Below are 16,701 nucleotides of genomic sequence, written 5' to 3' on the forward strand. Positions count from 1 at the left end.
GCTGGACCGGGCGGTGCCCAGGCGGGAGGTGAGGGCTGCTGGACGGGGCGGTGCCCAGGCGGGAGGTGAGGGCTGCTGGACCGGGCGGTGCCCAGGCAGGAGGTGAGGGCTGCTGGACCGGGTGGTGCCCAGGCGGGAGGGTTCCATGGACTTCTGCTTCCTTCCTCCCCTCAGTAACAGGCACAAGCTGAGCACACTTGGACACTGACTTCGGAACTGACCCCCAGAACCAGCCAATCGCCTGTGAGTCAGGGAGAGCCAGCCCCGCCTACCCGCAGAGCCAGCCAATCGCCTTGCTGGACTCGCTTGTTGGGGCTGAGGCCATGGCTGCCCAAGGCTCAGGCGGCGTTCCCACGCCTGGTGTGAAGCAGGCATGCGGCTTCCTGCACCTGGGGTTCAGGATGGCCGTGCTGGGACCCCACTTATCCTGCCCCATGCCCAGAGCGCTGCAGAAAGGTCAGACTGGGCGGGCAGCTTTCCCGGCCTGGCCATGAGGAGAATTCTGTGGAATGTTCTGGAGCAGCCGCCTCCTCCTCTTCCCACCTCTGGGACTGCCCCAGAGCCATTTCTCACCGGGAAGCCACTGCCTGGCTGGGACAGCACCGTAAGGAGTCAGGGGACCCTCGTCCTCCCTGCAGACAGGAGGGACGCCCACCTGCCAGGGGTCCTGACCGCCCCGGCCAGCCGTGAGGCGACAAGCACGGCCCTGAGGGCCCGGGGACACCAGGGCCGACCGTCCCGCGGCTGGTCACCACTCCCTGCCCACACACAGGTGTCTGCCAGACAGCCCTGGCCAGCCCTGCGATGGGTGATTTTCTGTGTCCACTTGGCCAGGCCTCGGATGCCGGTCAGGATGCCTGGGCCGAGTGTTCTCCGATGAGAGGACGTCTCCGGCCGATGGGCTCAGCCTCATCTGACCTGTCGCAGGCCTTGGGAAGACCAAGGGCTCCCGGGAGAGGCGGCACAGCCACACACTGGGCTGGACCCCCGCTGCCACACAGCCCGCGGCGAGCCCACGGGCCCCGGACTTGCCAGCCCTGGCTGCAATGTTCCTTCACATAAACACGTGTGTGCGAGTGTGTGTCTCTGAGTGTGTGTGTCTGTGTGTCAGTGTGTGTGTGAGTCTGGGTGTGTCTGAGTGTGTCTCTGTGAGTGTGTGTGTCAGTGTGTGTGTGAGTCTTGGTGTATCTCTGTGTGTGAGTGCAGTGTGTGTGTTCTGAGTGAGTCTGGGTGTGTCTCTGAGTGTGTGTGTGTGAGTCTGAGTATGGCTGGGTGTATCTCTGTGAGTGTGTGAGTGCCAGTGTATGTGAGTGAGTCTGAGTGTGTCTCGGTGAGTGTGTGTGAGTGCCAGTGTGTGTGTGCCCTTGCGTCTGGTGGCCGCAGCCCCTGCCCCAGTGTCATCGGGAGCAGATGAAGCCCAGTGGCCAGGGCGGTGCTCTGGTAGGATCTGGGCGTGGGTGCCCCCTGCAGGCCAGGGTCCCCAGCGTCTGTGTGGATGGCTAAGGGGCTGGAGCACTTGATCGGTTGGTGGTGGCTAAGGCGGGGCTTGGTGGCGGTTAAGACGGGGGTTTTGGGGAGGTGACAGCGGACGTGAGCTGAGGAGGGGGGCGCTCTATCCAGAGCAACACACAGCTATGGAGGACACGTGTGGTCCCCGCCTCTGCTTCCTGTGCACCGTGAGCCCCCCAACGCCTCCGCCACCCACCATCCTCATCAGGCACTGGGGTCCCCGATCTTGCACTGTGAACCCCCAACACACTGAGTGAGGTTGACTGTCTTCCTTCCTGAGTGCCCCTCGGGGGGCGGGCAGCCGCGGCCACACCCCTGGCCTTGGCCACGCCCTCTGAGCAGAACACACTCCAGTCTTCCCGGGGCGGGGCTCGGCCCTCTGCCCCGGCAGTCCCCGCCGGATGCCTGAACTGCAGGGCCCGGGGCCCTTCTCTGTGCTTTTGCTCACCCAACGCAGGCTCGTGAGCACCTGCCACGGCTGGGCCCCGTGGCCGCTGCCACCAATAGAGCCTGCCTGTGGGGAGGACGCGGCCGGTGAGGACGGATGGGATCCATGGGGAAGCGGAAGACAGTGGCCCTGGAGGGGTGAGCACTGCCCCGGGCTGAAGAGGAGCGGGACGAGGCGGGCAGATTCCCCGGGGCCCCCGAGGGCCCCCGGGCTACAGTCCCCTCAGCGCTGCTGTCGGGCGGCCAGGTCCGTGTGCCCAGTTCACAGGACGCCCCGTGTTGGTGTGCCCAGCCTGCTGCTGCTCACACACGGGGTCTGCAGTCAGCACGGGGGGGGGGGGGATGCCGGCTTCCTCGGGCACACGGGGCAGCTCCAGCGGCGGCTCTCGGAGCAGCCAGAGGCCCGTGAGGAAGCAGGGAGCAGGCGGAAGCGCTGTCCTGCGTGCCCGTGTCTTCTCTGAAAGGACTCAGGCAGGCCACGCAGCCCTGCCTCCCCCACCCCACCTGCTCCCAACCTTCCTGCCCTCCCGGAGCTGCTAGGAGCCGCTGCCCCCAACCTGCAAGCTCGGGGTGCAGGGCCCAGCACCAGCACTGCCTCTCCGACCTGCCACGCACTCCCGATCCTTCGTCCCCTGGCCTGAGGGCTGGTCGGACAGGCTGCCGTGCACACGTGGCCTGGGCGTCCGGGTGGCGGGGCAAGTTGCTGGGTCATGTGTGCACATGCACATGTGTGTGGAAACATGGTGTCGTGTGCATGCAAGCACACGGACATGTGCACACATGCGTGTGGTTATAGTAAGATATCTTTCATCCGATATACAAAAAGGTGAAGGCCAGACCACAGGGGCAAGCGTTTTGCAGTGAGGAAGCCGCTTGGGGCGCCCGCATCCCACGCTGACTGCGGGGTCCCAGCCCCTCCTCTGCTTCCGAGCCAGTGTCCTGCCGTGCGCAGCCTGGGAGGCAGTGTTGATGGCTCAAGCTCATGGGCCCTGCACGTGGCCCAAGCACGTGGCCCAAACATGTGGGGTCCTGCACGTGGCCCAAATACGTGGCCCAAATACACGGGCCTCTGCATGTGGCACAAGCATGTGGCCCAAATATGTGGGGTCCTGCACGTGGCCCAAATACGTGGCCCAAATACACGGGCCTCTGCATGTGGCACAAGCATGTGGCCCAAATATGTGGGGTCCTGCACGTGGCCCAAATACGTGGCCCAAATACACGGGCCTCTGCATGTGGCACAAGCATGTGGCCCAAATATGTGGGCCTCTGCACGTGGCACACGCACGTGGCCCAAATATGTGGGGTTCTGCACATGGCCCAAATATGTGGCCCAAATACATGGGCCTCTGCATGTGGCACAAGTATGTGGCCCAAACATGTGGGACCCTGCGCGTGGCCCAAATACCTGGGGCCCTGCACGTGGCCCAAGCACGTGGCTTGAGCACTGGGCTCCTGGCTTTGACCTGGCCCAGCCCTGGCTGTTGCAGGCTTTACAACCTTAAATTATTTTGACCAAACCATTTATGCTTGTCAAAGTTACATTTAATCTAAACTTAAATTATTTATGAAAGTGAGTGGCAAAATACAATCCATAAGAAATATTGAAATCTAAATCGAAGTTATTTCAATGAGGCTGGCTCTTATTTTGTTCTTTAGAAAATGACGTCACCACTTGGAAATGATACTTTGTTTCCATGCATTGCCTCTAAGGCCCTGTTCTGCAGGGCAGGTTGGCGCTGGAATTAACTTGTCTCCCCCCAGCAAGCGCTTTGGCCGCCAAGGCCCCCCCATCCCCTGTGAGCGCCTGGAACATCCACAGTCCCTTTCACAGCCACAAGCTGCAGGGTGCGCCTGGCAATGCTCGGTGCCAAGGGCACGGGCAGGCGTGTGTGTGGTGTGTGTGGTGTGTGGTGTGTGTGGTGTGGTGTGTGTGGTGTGTGGTGTGTGGTGTGTGGTATGTGTGGTGTGTGTGATGTGAGTGTGTGTGGTGTGAGTGTGATGTGAGTGGTATGTGTGGTGTGTGTGTGGTGTGTGGTGTGTGTGTGTGTGGTGTGTGTGTGTGGTGTGTGTGTGATGTGTGTGGTGTGTGTGGTGTGGTGTGTGTGTGTGATGTGTGTGGTGTGTGTGTGTGTGGTGTGTGTGTGGTGTGTGGTGTGTCGTGTGTGTGTGTGGTGTGTGTGTGGTGTGTGTCTGGTGTGTGTGTGTATGGTGTGTGTGATGTGTGTGTGGTGTGGTGTGTGTGGTGTGTGTGTGTGATGTGTGTGGTGTGTGTGTGTGTGGTGTGTGTGTGGTGTGTGTGTGTGATGTGTGTGGTGTGTGTGTGTGTGGTGTGTGTGTGATGTGTGTGGTGTGTGATGTGTGTGTGGTGTGGTGTGTGTGTGTGGTGTGTGTGAGTGTGGTGTGTGGTGTGTGTGATGTGTGTGGTGTGTGTGTGGTATGTGTGGTGTGGTGTGTGTGGTGTGTGTGTGTGATGTGTGTGGTGTGTGTGTGTGGTGTGTGTGTGATGTGTGTGGTGTGTGATGTGTGTGTGGTGTGGTGTGTGTGTGTGGTGTGTGTGAGTGTGGTGTGTGGTGTGTGTGATGTGTGTGGTGTGTGTGTGGTATGTGTGGTGTGGTGTGTGTGTGGTGTGGTGTGTGTGTGGTGTGTGTGATGTGTGTGGTGTGAGTGTGAGTGGTGTGTGTGTGTGTGTGGTGTGTGTGAGTGTGGTGTGTGGTGTGTGTGATGTGTGTGGTGTGTGTGTGGTATGTGTGGTGTGGTGTGTGCATGTGTGTGGTGTGTGTGTGGTGTGTGTGGTGTGTGTGTGGTGTGTGTGTGGTATGTGTGGTGTGTGTGTGGTGTGTGTGTGTGTGTGGTGTGTGTGTGGTGTGTGTGGTGTGTGTGTGGTGTGTGTGGTATGTGTGGTGTGTGTGTGGTGTGTGTGTGGTGTGTGTGGTATGTGTGGTGTGTGTGTGTGTGGTGTGTGTGGTGTGTGTGGTGTGTGTGTGGTGTGTGTGGTATGTGTGGTGTGTGTGTGGTGTGTGTGTGTGTGGTGTGTGTGAGTGTGGTGTGTGGTGTGTGTGATGTGTGTGGTGTGTGTGTGGTATGTGTGGTGTGGTGTGTGTATGTGTGTGGTGTGTGTGTGGTGTGTGTGGTGTGTGTGTGGTGTGTGTGTGGTATGTGTGGTGTGTGTGTGGTGTGTGTGGTGTGTGTGTGGTGTGTGTGGTATGTGTGGTGTGTGTGTGGTGTGTGTGTGGTGTGTGTGGTATGTGTGGTGTGTGTGTGGTGTGTGTGTGGTGTGTGTGGTGTGTGTGTGGTGTGTGTGGTATGTGTAGTGTGTGTGTGGTGTGTGTGTGTGTGGTGTGGTGGGTGTGTGTGTATGTGTGTGGTGTGTGGTGTGTGTGGTGTGTGTGTGTGATGTGTGGTGTGTGGTGTGTGTGGTGTGTGTGGTGTGTGGGGGGTGTGGTGTGTGATGTGTATGTGGTGTGTGTGATGTGTGTGTGTGGTGTGTGATGTGTGTGTGGTGTGTGTGTGGTGTGTGGGGTGTGTGTGTGTGTGGTGTGTGGTGTGTTTGTGGTGTGTGTGTGGTGTGTGTGATGTGTGTGTGTGGTATGTGTGTGTGGTGTGTGGTGTGTGTGGTGTGTGTGAGTGTGGTGTGTGTGTGGTGTGGTGTGTGTGGTGTGTGTGATGTGTGTGTGGTGTGTGTGTGTGGTGTGTGGTGTGTGTGGTGTGTGTGTGTGTGTGGTGTGTGTGGTGTGTGTGTGGTGTGTGTGAGTGTGGTGTGTGTGTGTGTGGTGTGGTGTGTGTGTGGTGTGTTTGTGGTGTGTGTGGTGTGTGTGGTGTGTGTGGTGTGTGATGTGTGTGGTGTGTGGTGCGTGTGTGTGGTGTGTGTATGTGTGGTGTGTGTGTGGTGTGTGTGATGTGTGTGTGTCCCAGTGCTGGCTCTGAGGGTGATGACCCATGTCTGGGGTCATGCAGGCGTGGAGGGCCATGCACGTGTGTGTCCACATGTGAGCCGTGTGCATCAGTGCCTGTGTGTGTGCAAGTGTGTTGCACTGCACATATGTGTGCCGGGGTGCCCTGAGGGTGCATAGGGGTGTGGGGGTCTGTGTGCATGCGTGTGGGTGCGTGCAAATGGGACTGCCTGTGAGATGCAGCTGTGTGTGCGCATGTGTGTGCTGTGGCCGAGGAGTTAGGCAGGCGCCACCAGGCGGAACTCAGACATGAGCTCTGCAGGACTGCGTGTTGCTGTGTCCAGGGGTCTCTTCCAGGCGTGTCCGCAGCTCTGAGCTGCAAAGCCTGGGACAGTGCACGCCCAAGAGCCCAGCTGTGGCCCCCGCTTTTCCCCAGGGAGGGGGCGCCCCTCCAGCCTCTGTCCGCAGGGGGCCTCTGTCCGCAGGGGGCCCGCAGGCCTGTCGGAACCCCGGGATGCTCTCATCCCATCGTGGTAATTCCAGCCTTCGCGAGATGCTGTGTTTTCTGTGTGGCTTTGTGTCTCAGCTTTTGGTGGTGGTTATTAATGTTTTTCATTTCCTCAAAAATTACAGCTGTTGCGACGTTGATGGAGTTAATTGTTACTGCCAGCAGCTGGAGTGGCAATTTAGCACCTGCTAATAAAGCCCCGTGGCTGGGAGTTCCGAGAAAATGACCGGATTACCAGTGTCATCCTGTCACCGTGTGGCGAGCGGGAGCAACACGGGCGGAGCAGGGATGGCGCTGGCGTCTGGGAGCCCCGAGGGCACGGCACACACGGAGGGCGGGCCTGTCCCAGCCACACGCACCCTGGAGAGCATCGTGTCAGCACAGAGAATCAGGCCCGATCCCGGGGAAAGCTGCGTGGGCCTCCCTGGCCGCCATGGGCCCCGGGCTGCACAGGGGCTGCAGGGCAGGGGCCCCCAGAAGGAGGGGTGGGCGGCCCCGTGCGGCCCGGCTGGGAGTCAGGGACCCCGGCACATCAGGCTCAGCCAGCACCTGCCGTAGCCCCAAAGACCCAGGCCTGACACCGTCATCCCTGACATTGAAATCACAGTGTGGCCAGGGCTCTGGATGGCACGAGGTCCCCGCTGCCTCCCGCCCTCAACTGTGTCCCCCCGTCTACACCACGAGACAGACTGAGCCATACGTAGGTCACCTGCGGTGCGGAAGCAAATATTACATTGAAATGTTGGCAGGACTGAGATCGGGGCCTGTACAGGGTTAAGTTCCTGCACTGCAGCCTGCTGGCTCTCTAACTTACATTTCAAAGAAAGAAATCAGTCTTTAAACAAAGAAATAAATATTTGCAGAATTAAAGACTGGGGACTGAATGGGTTAAATCCCCAACTACAGCTCCCAGGGCACCAAGTACTGTGCTCGCCTCTCCCTCTCCCTCTCTCCCTCTCTCTCTCTCCTTCGCTCTCCCTTGCTCTCCCTCATGCTCTCTCCCTCCCTCTCCCTCCCTCTCCCTCATTCTCCCTCACTCTCTCTCCCTCCCTCTCTCTCCCTCTCTCTCTCCCTCCCTCTCCCTCGCTCTCTTTCTCCCTCACTCTCTCTCCCTCCCTCTCTCTCTCTCCCTCCCTCTCCCTCACTCTCCCTTGCTCTCTCTCTCCCTCACTCTCTCTCCCTCCCTCTCTCTCACTCTCCCTCACTCTCTCTCGCTCTCTCTCCCTTCTTCTCTCTCTCCCTCCCTCTCTTTCTCCCTCACTCTCTCCCTCACTCTCTCCCTCCCTCTCTCTCTCTCCCTCACTCTCTCCCTCACTCTCCCTCACTCTCTCTCCCTCACTCTCTCTCTCACTCTCTCTCCCTCCCTTTTCCTCTCTCTCTCTCCCTCTCTCTCTCTCCCTCTCTCTTCCTCCCTCTCCCTCACTCTCCCTTGCTCCCTTTCTCCCTCACTCTCTCTCCCTCCCTCTCTCTCTCCCTCCCTCTCCCTCACTCTCCCTTGCTCTCTCTCTCCCTCACTCTCTCTCTCTCACTCTCTCTCCCTCACTCTCTCTCTCCCTTGCTCTCTCTCTCCCTCACTCTCTCTCTCCCTCACTCTCCCTCCCTCTCTCTCTCTCCCTCACTCTCTCTCTCCCTCACTCTCCCTCACTCTCTCTCGCTCTCTCTCTCTCTCCCTTCTTCTCTCTCTCCCTCCCTCTCTCTCTCGCTCTCTCTCCCTCCCTCTCTCTCTCCCTCTCCCTCTCTCTCCCTCACTCTCCCTCACTCTCTCTCTCTCCCTCACTCTCCCTCACTCTCTCTCTCCCTCACTCTCCCTCTCTCTCTCGCTCTCTCTCCCTCCCTCTCTCTCCCTCCCTCCCTCTCTCTCTCTCCCTCCCTCTCTCTCCCTCTCCCCCTCTCCCGGGTCACTGGCTCAGTGTTGGTTAGGGTTTGCACTCAGCCACCCACTGCTCTGGGACACAGTCACTGCCTCCAGGTGGAAGAGGAAAGCAGAGCCAGGCTGCCCTGGGGGAGACCAGGCCACGTGCCAGGCCACAGAGCACAGAGGCTGAGTGTGACAACACGTCCATGAGGGTGAGTGTGATGTGAGTGTGACAGGGTGAGAGTGATGGTGGGTGTGGAATGTGTCACAGTGCATGCCCTGCCGTGTGCGTGTGTGTGTGTGTGTGTGTGATGGGAGGGGGTGTCCTTGCTTCTCAAATACAATCACAGAAACAGAGGTGTGTGGGGACGGGGCTGAGCCACGGCCGGAGCCTCCTCTGCTGCTCCGCTTCGTCCTCTGCGGGTTCGCGCGCGCTGGGCCAGGTTCAGGTCTTGGCGACCTCGGCCCTTCACTGGGCCACCCCCGGAACAAGGTCGGCAGCACGTCTCCGTCTCAGGAGCCTCTGGAACAAAACCACCGCTACCACCAAGGCGCATGGTGCAGGCGTGGGACCCCACGACGCCAAGCTTGTGAGCAGCGATGCCTGGACCTCCGCAACTCTGCACTGAAATAAACGCATCTCTGAATGCCATTGCACACAGCTTGGAGCAGCCGCACTGGGGTCCGATGAAGAGCACTCACCAGTTCATGGTGGTGGTTGATCTGAAAACTTCCACCAGCCTGGTTTAAATAAGTGCAAAGAGGTTTTGCTAGTGGACCATCCTGCCACGTCTTTGAGAGTACAAAGGCAGCCTTGGCTGAAGGAACTTGGGTGAGCAGATGAGGGATGGGTGAATGGACCGTGGGTGATGGGTGGACGATGGATTGACAGGTGGGTGGATGATGGGTGGGTGGATGGGTGGATGAGTGGATGGTGGATTGATGGATGGATGAATGGACCGTGGGTGATGGGTGGATGATGGATGGGTGTATGGGTGTGTGGTGGAGAGACAGACGGATGAATGGACAGTGGGTGATAGACAGACAGACGGATGGCTAGATGATGGGTGATGAGTGGATGATGGACTGAAGCATAGACGGGTGGGTGGAAGGGTCAGTTGGTCAACAGGCTCCAGTGTGCTTTCTCATGTGCGTTTTCAAAGCCCTGGACACCCTGAGGCCTCTGGCCCGGTGGGGTGGTAGGGCCAGCCTTCTGGAGTCTGCCAGGGTGGGGGACAGAGGTGTCTCGGAGAGGGCAGATTGGAGGAGCATGTGCAGCCCAAACCCCAGGGCAGCACGGAGGGAAGCGGGTCTTTGGCAAACGGGTTCACACCGGATGCTCTGGAGAGAGCCGCAGTGACTGTTCCCAAACTTGTGAGGGGCGGAGTCCCATCACGGCCCAGGGGGCCGACTGACCGCTGAGCACCACGCCCCAGGGGTGCCAGCACGGCCCTCTCCACACTCCTTATCTCTGCTCTCATCGGTCGGGAATCCCTCAGGGCACCCTGAGAGCCACAGGGGTGTCCCCGAGGCCGCCAGGAACCCCGGGGCACTCCGTTATCTGGGCCCTGGACAGCCCCGAGGTGGAAAGGGCTCCTGGCCCCGTCCTGGGGCAGATCACCACGGACGGTGGCAGAGGGACATCCCAGGGGTGCTGCTGGCACCACGCAGACGGGTGTGGAGCCACCCGGGGGCCCCAGGGGGAGGAGCCCTGGGGAAGCCCCCTCCCCACTGTGGCTGCACAGGGCAGGCCCAGCTTGTGCCTCTCCGTCCACTGCCCTCAGGAAAGCTTGGGGCATCTGCACGGCTAGGCCCTGGGTACAGGCAGACTGGCAGGGAGCAAGCCCTCCGGGCCGGGCCGCACCCCCAGCACGGAGGCATCCGCCCAGCTCGGCGCGCACTGGCGTCCGGCCTGTGTGCTTGCTGGGGACGTGCAGTCTGAGCTCTCTTCAGAAGATCTCGGGGTGGAAATCCATCATCTTTTAATTAAAATTGACTGATTTTTAACTCGAATTTCCCCATCTGCTTCCCTAATTACGCCTAACCCTAAACCTAACTCCAAGCCATCTGTGTTCTTATCTCATTATATTGGGGTTATTTGAGTGTTTGTGCAACGGCTGCAGGGAGCCACTGAGCGTCCTGCGTCTTCCCAGCCAAACAGGTGCCCGTCACACGGCGAGGTCTCAGAACGGGCACGGGACAAATGCTTCCTCAGTGCCGATCAGATGGGTGGACCGCGCTGCGAATAAACAGACGGACCCCACCCCCGCTCCCCAGCTCTCGTCAGCGGCGTCATCTTGGTTTTCAATCTGAGAGGTGCAGACAGACAGAGCTTCCATCCCGTGTCCACTCCCCAAATACCCGCAACGGCCCGGGCCGGGCTGGGACCCCAGCTGCGAACCAGGAGCTCAATCCGTCTCCCACGCGGGTGCTGGGAACCCAACCCCCGAGCCCTCGCTGCTGTCTCCAGGGAGGTGAGGGGTCACGGGGCCCTCGGCCAGCAGAGTGGTGTCCCTGCCATGCTGTGGCCCTGAGGTAAAGCAGAAGGACCGGGAGGGGAATGACCCCCTGCACACCGGCTGTGACGTTGTCTGAGTTTGCGGAACCTCTGACTTTCTTCACAAGTCGTGGATTTGCTCTCACAGAGCCTCTGCGGCGTGCTGCGTGGGGACGTGCTCACGCCTGGACACACATGACGCCACGTGTGCTGACGCAGCAGGGGGCCGCTCGTGGGCAGAGTCGTCCACTTACCACGCAGGGCACGCATGCGGTCCTTCCTCTCCAGGGCAGGAGCAGCCTGCAGCATCCCACGTGGAGGTGCTGGCGTTCTGCTCCCGGAGCTCGGCACACAGCTCCGGCTCCACATCCGCGGGCTGGCCGGGAACACGGGAGACAGCTGGGCACCCCCCCTGCATGGTCGTCGGCTGTGCTGCCCTGGGCTCCACGCCCCCACCCCCGCAGGCGCTATGGAGCCGGCGGTGACCTGGCCTGCGGAGCCGACTGGCCAGCAAAGCCAGGTCAGGAGCCCGAGGACCTCAGAGACGGGGCCCCTGTGCCGTGCTGCACGGGACTGGACACCCTGCTCAAAGGCCAGCGTGAGAAACACTCCCTCTGGGCCACGCACACAGCACTCCCGGAAAACACAGCCAGAGACAGCCAGAACGCTGGAAGGAGGCTGGCCTCCCAGCTGCTTAAACCCACGCTGCCGCCGGCACAGACCCGGAAGGCTTGTTTCCATGACGTAGCACACCGTAGACCACCTCTTTACCCGGAGCCACCACGCATGGGAGGGAGGTGGACGTAGCAGGGAGGGGCAGGGCTGCACACCCGGGTCAGCCCCTGCCCGAGGCCGGCATGGCTTGGAGCTCTGAGCTACAGCAGCTCTGAGCGGCCTCCCCCAGCTTCCTCCAGGCTCCCAGGCAAGGAGCCAGGTCCCTCTGAGGCGTGTCCACGCGTACATATGCACACGCATGTGAGCACGTGTGTGCCCCAGGCTTGTGCCAGGCTGCTCACAGACGCAAACAGATGCACTGGAGGCTGCCGTTGTCCTTATCCTCACTTCACGGATGAAGGACTGGGAACAAGGTCCCCACTTCCCGGATGCAGGACAGGGAACAAGGAGTGGAGACACAGAGCCACCAGGGGTCCTCGGGGCGGGGCCGTGGAGCCTGCCGCTGGCCCCTGGCCGGCTCCAGTGTGGGGGCTGTGGGGTCTGTGAGCCCCAGCCCTGCTCAGCTCTCCCGTCCACTGTTGCTCTCCCTGCACCAGCGCAGACCTCTGCACACCAGCCGCCCCCACCGTCCCGGCCCCTCCCTTCTGCTGGCCCAAGCCTCCTGCCCTCTGTGGACAGTGTCCACCTCGAGGTCACAGGCACTGGACCCCCGGGGTCCTCGGTTCTCACCCACTTCCATTCTGCCACTCTGACCCCCTTCACTCTACTCGAAACCTGTCCTGAGCCCAAGCCGACCTCAGCTCCTGCGTCGCCCATGTCGATCCGTGCCCATGTATGTGGGTTATCACCTGTGGCGCCGTGTACTTGGCTTTGCCATCCGTGGCCCTGTGCGTGTATGTGTTGCCGTGTATGTGTCTATGGATCCAGGCCTGGCCAATCACAAGCCAGAGACTTCCCCTATCACACCCTGCCCCAAGCACAGACACAGCTAATTTAGAAAACTAACCCAGGGCTTTGGAGAGGGGACAAGAAATGACTGCTTGTAAGCCCCGGGTCTCTCAGTCCGTAAGAGAGTATTTTAACCACGGGCAGGTAGGCCCTCATCGCCGTCAAGGCAGATCCTTAAAATCAGCCTGCTCGGCAAGATTCCGCTCGGGTCCGCGTCTGCCTCCGCCTGCGCCTCCGCCCCGCCCCCACCTCCCGGCTCCGGGGACTCTCGCTGGGGGCAACAGCCCGGCAAGGGAGGGGGCGGCAGGGCAGCCGCAGCACCTGGGACAGCACCAGACGCAGGAGAGCCCGGGGCAGGAGGTTGGGAGAGTGCCCAGGGCCCAGGCAGGGCCCAGCCAGCCGGCCCCAGCACCCGAGCTCCCCGGCAGCCAGGGTGAGCACGGGGCCAGTGGACAGTGGCATCCTGACCCTCTAGCCAGCAGCACAGTGCATCGGGCGCCTCAGGACCCGGCGCGAGGTGAGATCTGAGACAAACGAGGCCACGGCGCCCCCAGCTGCCGGGGCCCCGCGCTGTGCCTGGCCCGGGCCCTGGGCGCTGAGAGAGCAGTCGCTCCGGGCGCTGGCTGACGGAGCTCGCCGACTCTGGAAGCAGAGACGGCTGGTGTTCTTAGCAGGAGGTGTTTACTTCTCGGAGTAAGGCATTTCTAAACACAGGTAATCAGAGAATCATTGCCCCCGTACGGCGTGGGAAGCCATGCAGCGGTGACGCATCCACAGATAATTGCCTTGTTCTCGGAGGTAACACGCCCGTTTGTGCTGCACCTTGCTGCAGAAATGAATCTTCCCGCGTTCTCTCACCCGGAAAGCAGACCGCAAGCACTCTCCACGCGGGGCAGGGGGCGGGGGACGAGCCGGGAGCGGCCCAGGTCTCGCCGGGGGCCGTGGCAGGGGCTCCGTGGTGCCAGGCCCGGGGGCTGCTCTGCCAGGCCAGGGCTCAGCCTGCCCCGGTCATCTTACGCGGACCTTCTGGGGCTCCGTGCGCGAGGCGCGAGTGATGGCACGGAGACTTTCACACGCACGGACGGACGAGCGTGACGACCCTGGAGCCCAGCTCCCAGTTCTGACAGCCGCTGGGCGGTGACAGGGAGAAGGGGAACAGGCGGTCAGGCACGGCCGCCTCCCGCCGCCCACTGGGACACCCCCCCACACGGAGGGTGTCGCGGTTCACTTTGGTGACTGTCAGCTCGGTACCGCTCTGCCACCCGATCATTCTTCCAACGTTCAGTGCAGAGAAAGTAAACTGGTTTGGAACTCAGCGGGCGGCAGCCCCGAAGCATCCTGCAAACCTGCTTCATTTTCTCCCTGGGCTTCTCCTTCCAATCCTGGGAAACCTTGACAGGTTTGTGTGCAAAGAACTCTCCTCCCAGCGGCTGCGGCCGCCCGTGCGCACGCCGCCCGGCGTCCAGACACCCTCTCTTCCTCAGCCTCTGTTCCGTCTGGGGTTTGTCTGCCAGGGACCTCACTGCCGGCAGTGCCTGCTCAAGGAAGCGTCTCCAGGGGACACAGGGGGTCTGGCACCTGTACCCAAGTGCCGGTTCAAGTCCCGGCTGCTCCACTTCCGATCCAGCTCCCTGCTGAGGTGCCTGGGAGGGCAGCAGAGGATGGCCCAAGTGCTTGGGCCCCTACACCCATGTGGGAGACCCAGATGGAGCCCCTGGCTCCTGCCTTTGGCCTGGCCCAGCCCTGGTCACTTGGGGAGTGAATGAGCAGGTGGAAGATCTGTCTTCCTGTCTTTGTGTGTGTGCCTTCACACACAATGAGAAAACGTACAGTAAATCCTCAGACGAGAGCAGGCACCTCTGCTGGGCAGCCAGGTGGCAGAAGCCTCAGCCACAGCCCCAGGGGCCGGCGGCGGCCTCAATGCACACGGAGCCGCCTTTCCCCAGACGCCACTGTGCACCTGGCCCCTCATCTCCCCAGACACCTCCGGACGACAGGGCAATGCCGACCGGCTGCACCAGGTTGGCCGCCTGGGGCCCCAGCTCCTGTGGGTCCTCTTGGAGGTTAAACCTCACAAGGACACACCTCATCTCTTCTGTTACTGCTGACCCAGGACCCCGGGCCTGCTGTCCCGACCTGTTTCTCTCCAGTTCCGCAGGGCGCCTGCCGCGGGCGCTGACCGCCAGGCCGTGGGTGTGGTGGTGCCGCACACTGGCCCCTTCCGCTCCCGTCGGGGTGCTTTTCTGGATCTTTCTCCCTTTGGTCAGATTTGTCGCCACCTCACTCCTGGAACTGCTCGGGTCTGGTTTTCATGCCCTCGGATGCTCACTGCGGTGACCCAGCCGCGCCCCCGTGCCCCTGGGGTCCAGGGAAAGCAGCTCTGGTCTAAGACAAACCGCAGGGGCAGGTGTCAGGTGTTGGTGCAGTGGTCAGGACGCTGCCCGGGATGTCCACACCCGAAACCAGAAGGCCTCAAGTTCCGGCTCCCCTGTCTGATCCAGCTTCCTGCTAATGCACGCCCTGGGAGGCAGTGGTGATGGCTCAAGGTGTCCCTGCCCCTTTATGTGGGAGACCAGGACCGAGCCCCTGGCTCCTGGCCTTGGCCTGCCCCAGCCCTGGCCAGTGCAGCCGCTTGGGGAATGAGCCTGCGAATGGAAAGTCCCTCTCTCTGCCTTTAGAATAAAAAGAGAACAAATAAATACAATTTTCAACGCAGCACTTAAAAGGAGAAATTTTAGTTGTCTAAAGCCTGCTTATCGGAGAAACATTTGTGTTGCTGGTCGCAGGTTCCAGTTCACTGTTTATTCTTCTCTTTTTAGGAAAAACATTTTCTTTGATCCAACACTTCTTCTCCGCGCGTTAATGACCAGCTTGGGCTTCCTTGCTGAGCCTCCGTGTGGCTCCACACTGCTTAGGAGTAACGTGTGGATTCTGGATAAAGCCCCTCCCTCCAAGGAAAAGCCCGCGGTCTCACGCGGCCCTCCCGAGGGGTCACCGAGCCCCCAGCCCCCCTCCCAGGGGCAGAGCGGCTTTAACAGCCATTCTTGAAACCACAGTCAGAGCCCACGCACACCCGGCCAGTGGACGTTTTGCTTGTGCCCCGCGCCCCCAGCTCGTCCCGTAGCAGCCTCGCCCCTCCCTGTCCGTCAGCAAACCTACGCCAGCAGGGGCGCCACCTCCGTGTCTCCCTTCAGCAGCACGCCGGTCATGGGACCACTCCAACCCGATGACCTTGTCTCTGACCTGCCAGCACCCACCAAGACCCCGTTACGACAAGAGCTGTGTCTGCAGGGTCTGGGGGCTGGGACTTGGGGTGTCCCTCTGGAGGACACAGTTCAACCCAGGGCGATGAGTGATGCAGGGCGTCAGACCACAGCTGCCACAGGGAGCACGCTGGCGTGGTGAGAGGGAGGCTGAGCTGGGAGGGGCAGGGCGCAGGGGCGGGTCTGACCTTGAGTGTCAGCAGGAGAGCTGGGGACACGCACAGAGCCCTCGCCTGCAGGGGCACGGGCTCCCAGGGCCGTCAGCTCTGGCCGCTTCTGTGCACGTGCAGCGAGACCCTGCCTGGGCTTTATGAAAGCAGCCTCGCTCCCAGCTGCACCACGCGAAGTCTGCGGAGGTGGGGCAGGTGAGGGCCTCGGGACCAAGCTGGCCTGTGCTGGCCCTGGCAGAGACCAGGGCACAGCCCCTTCTGCCCTCCCGCCCGTCTCTCCACTGTACAGAGTTAAACAGATCCCATCTCGACAAGGAAAACGCCTGGGCCCCCTGGGCCCCAAGAGGGGCCGAAGCCGCCCACTGGGCTTTTCCCTCCACAAGGAGACCCCAGCCTCCAGCAGAGGGGCCGATGGACAGGTGGGGAGGCAGCTCTGCGGCCATCCCCGGGCAGGGGTGGGACTGACATCCCCGGGCAGGGGTGGGACTGACACACAGGCTTGCAGGACAGGACAGGGCTTCCCCAGCATCACTGTGCACGCCTGCGAGGGCCTTGTGCAATGAAGAGGGGCCTGCAGTCTCCCCAGTGCAGACCCCCGCTCTGTGCCCACGCAGCCTCCACCGTCCGCTCCCCAGGGGGACACCGGGAAGGGACCTGCCCATCCCAACCCCACCCCCCACAGAGCCTCCCCCCCCAGACCACTCCGGGAGTCAGGCTTCCGAGCCACTTTTTTCCTTCATTCGAGATAAGACTCAGGTGACAAACAACCCAGCCAGCGCATAGCTTGGGTGCTGGGCCTCAGTGCCCTGCAGCCGCCACCACTGTCCCCATGGCACTGCCACCACCAAAGGGAAACCCGCACCCAGCCGGCTGCCGCGGCTCTGCCTGCCTGCCTTCCACACATTTCCTGTAGAGGCAGCCGTGCGACACATGGCC

Source organism: Oryctolagus cuniculus, chromosome 3 (genome assembly GCF_051225735.1).
Source record: "Oryctolagus cuniculus isolate XC-2025 breed Fujian yellow rabbit chromosome 3, ASM5122573v1, whole genome shotgun sequence".
NCBI lineage: Eukaryota > Metazoa > Chordata > Mammalia > Lagomorpha > Leporidae > Oryctolagus > Oryctolagus cuniculus.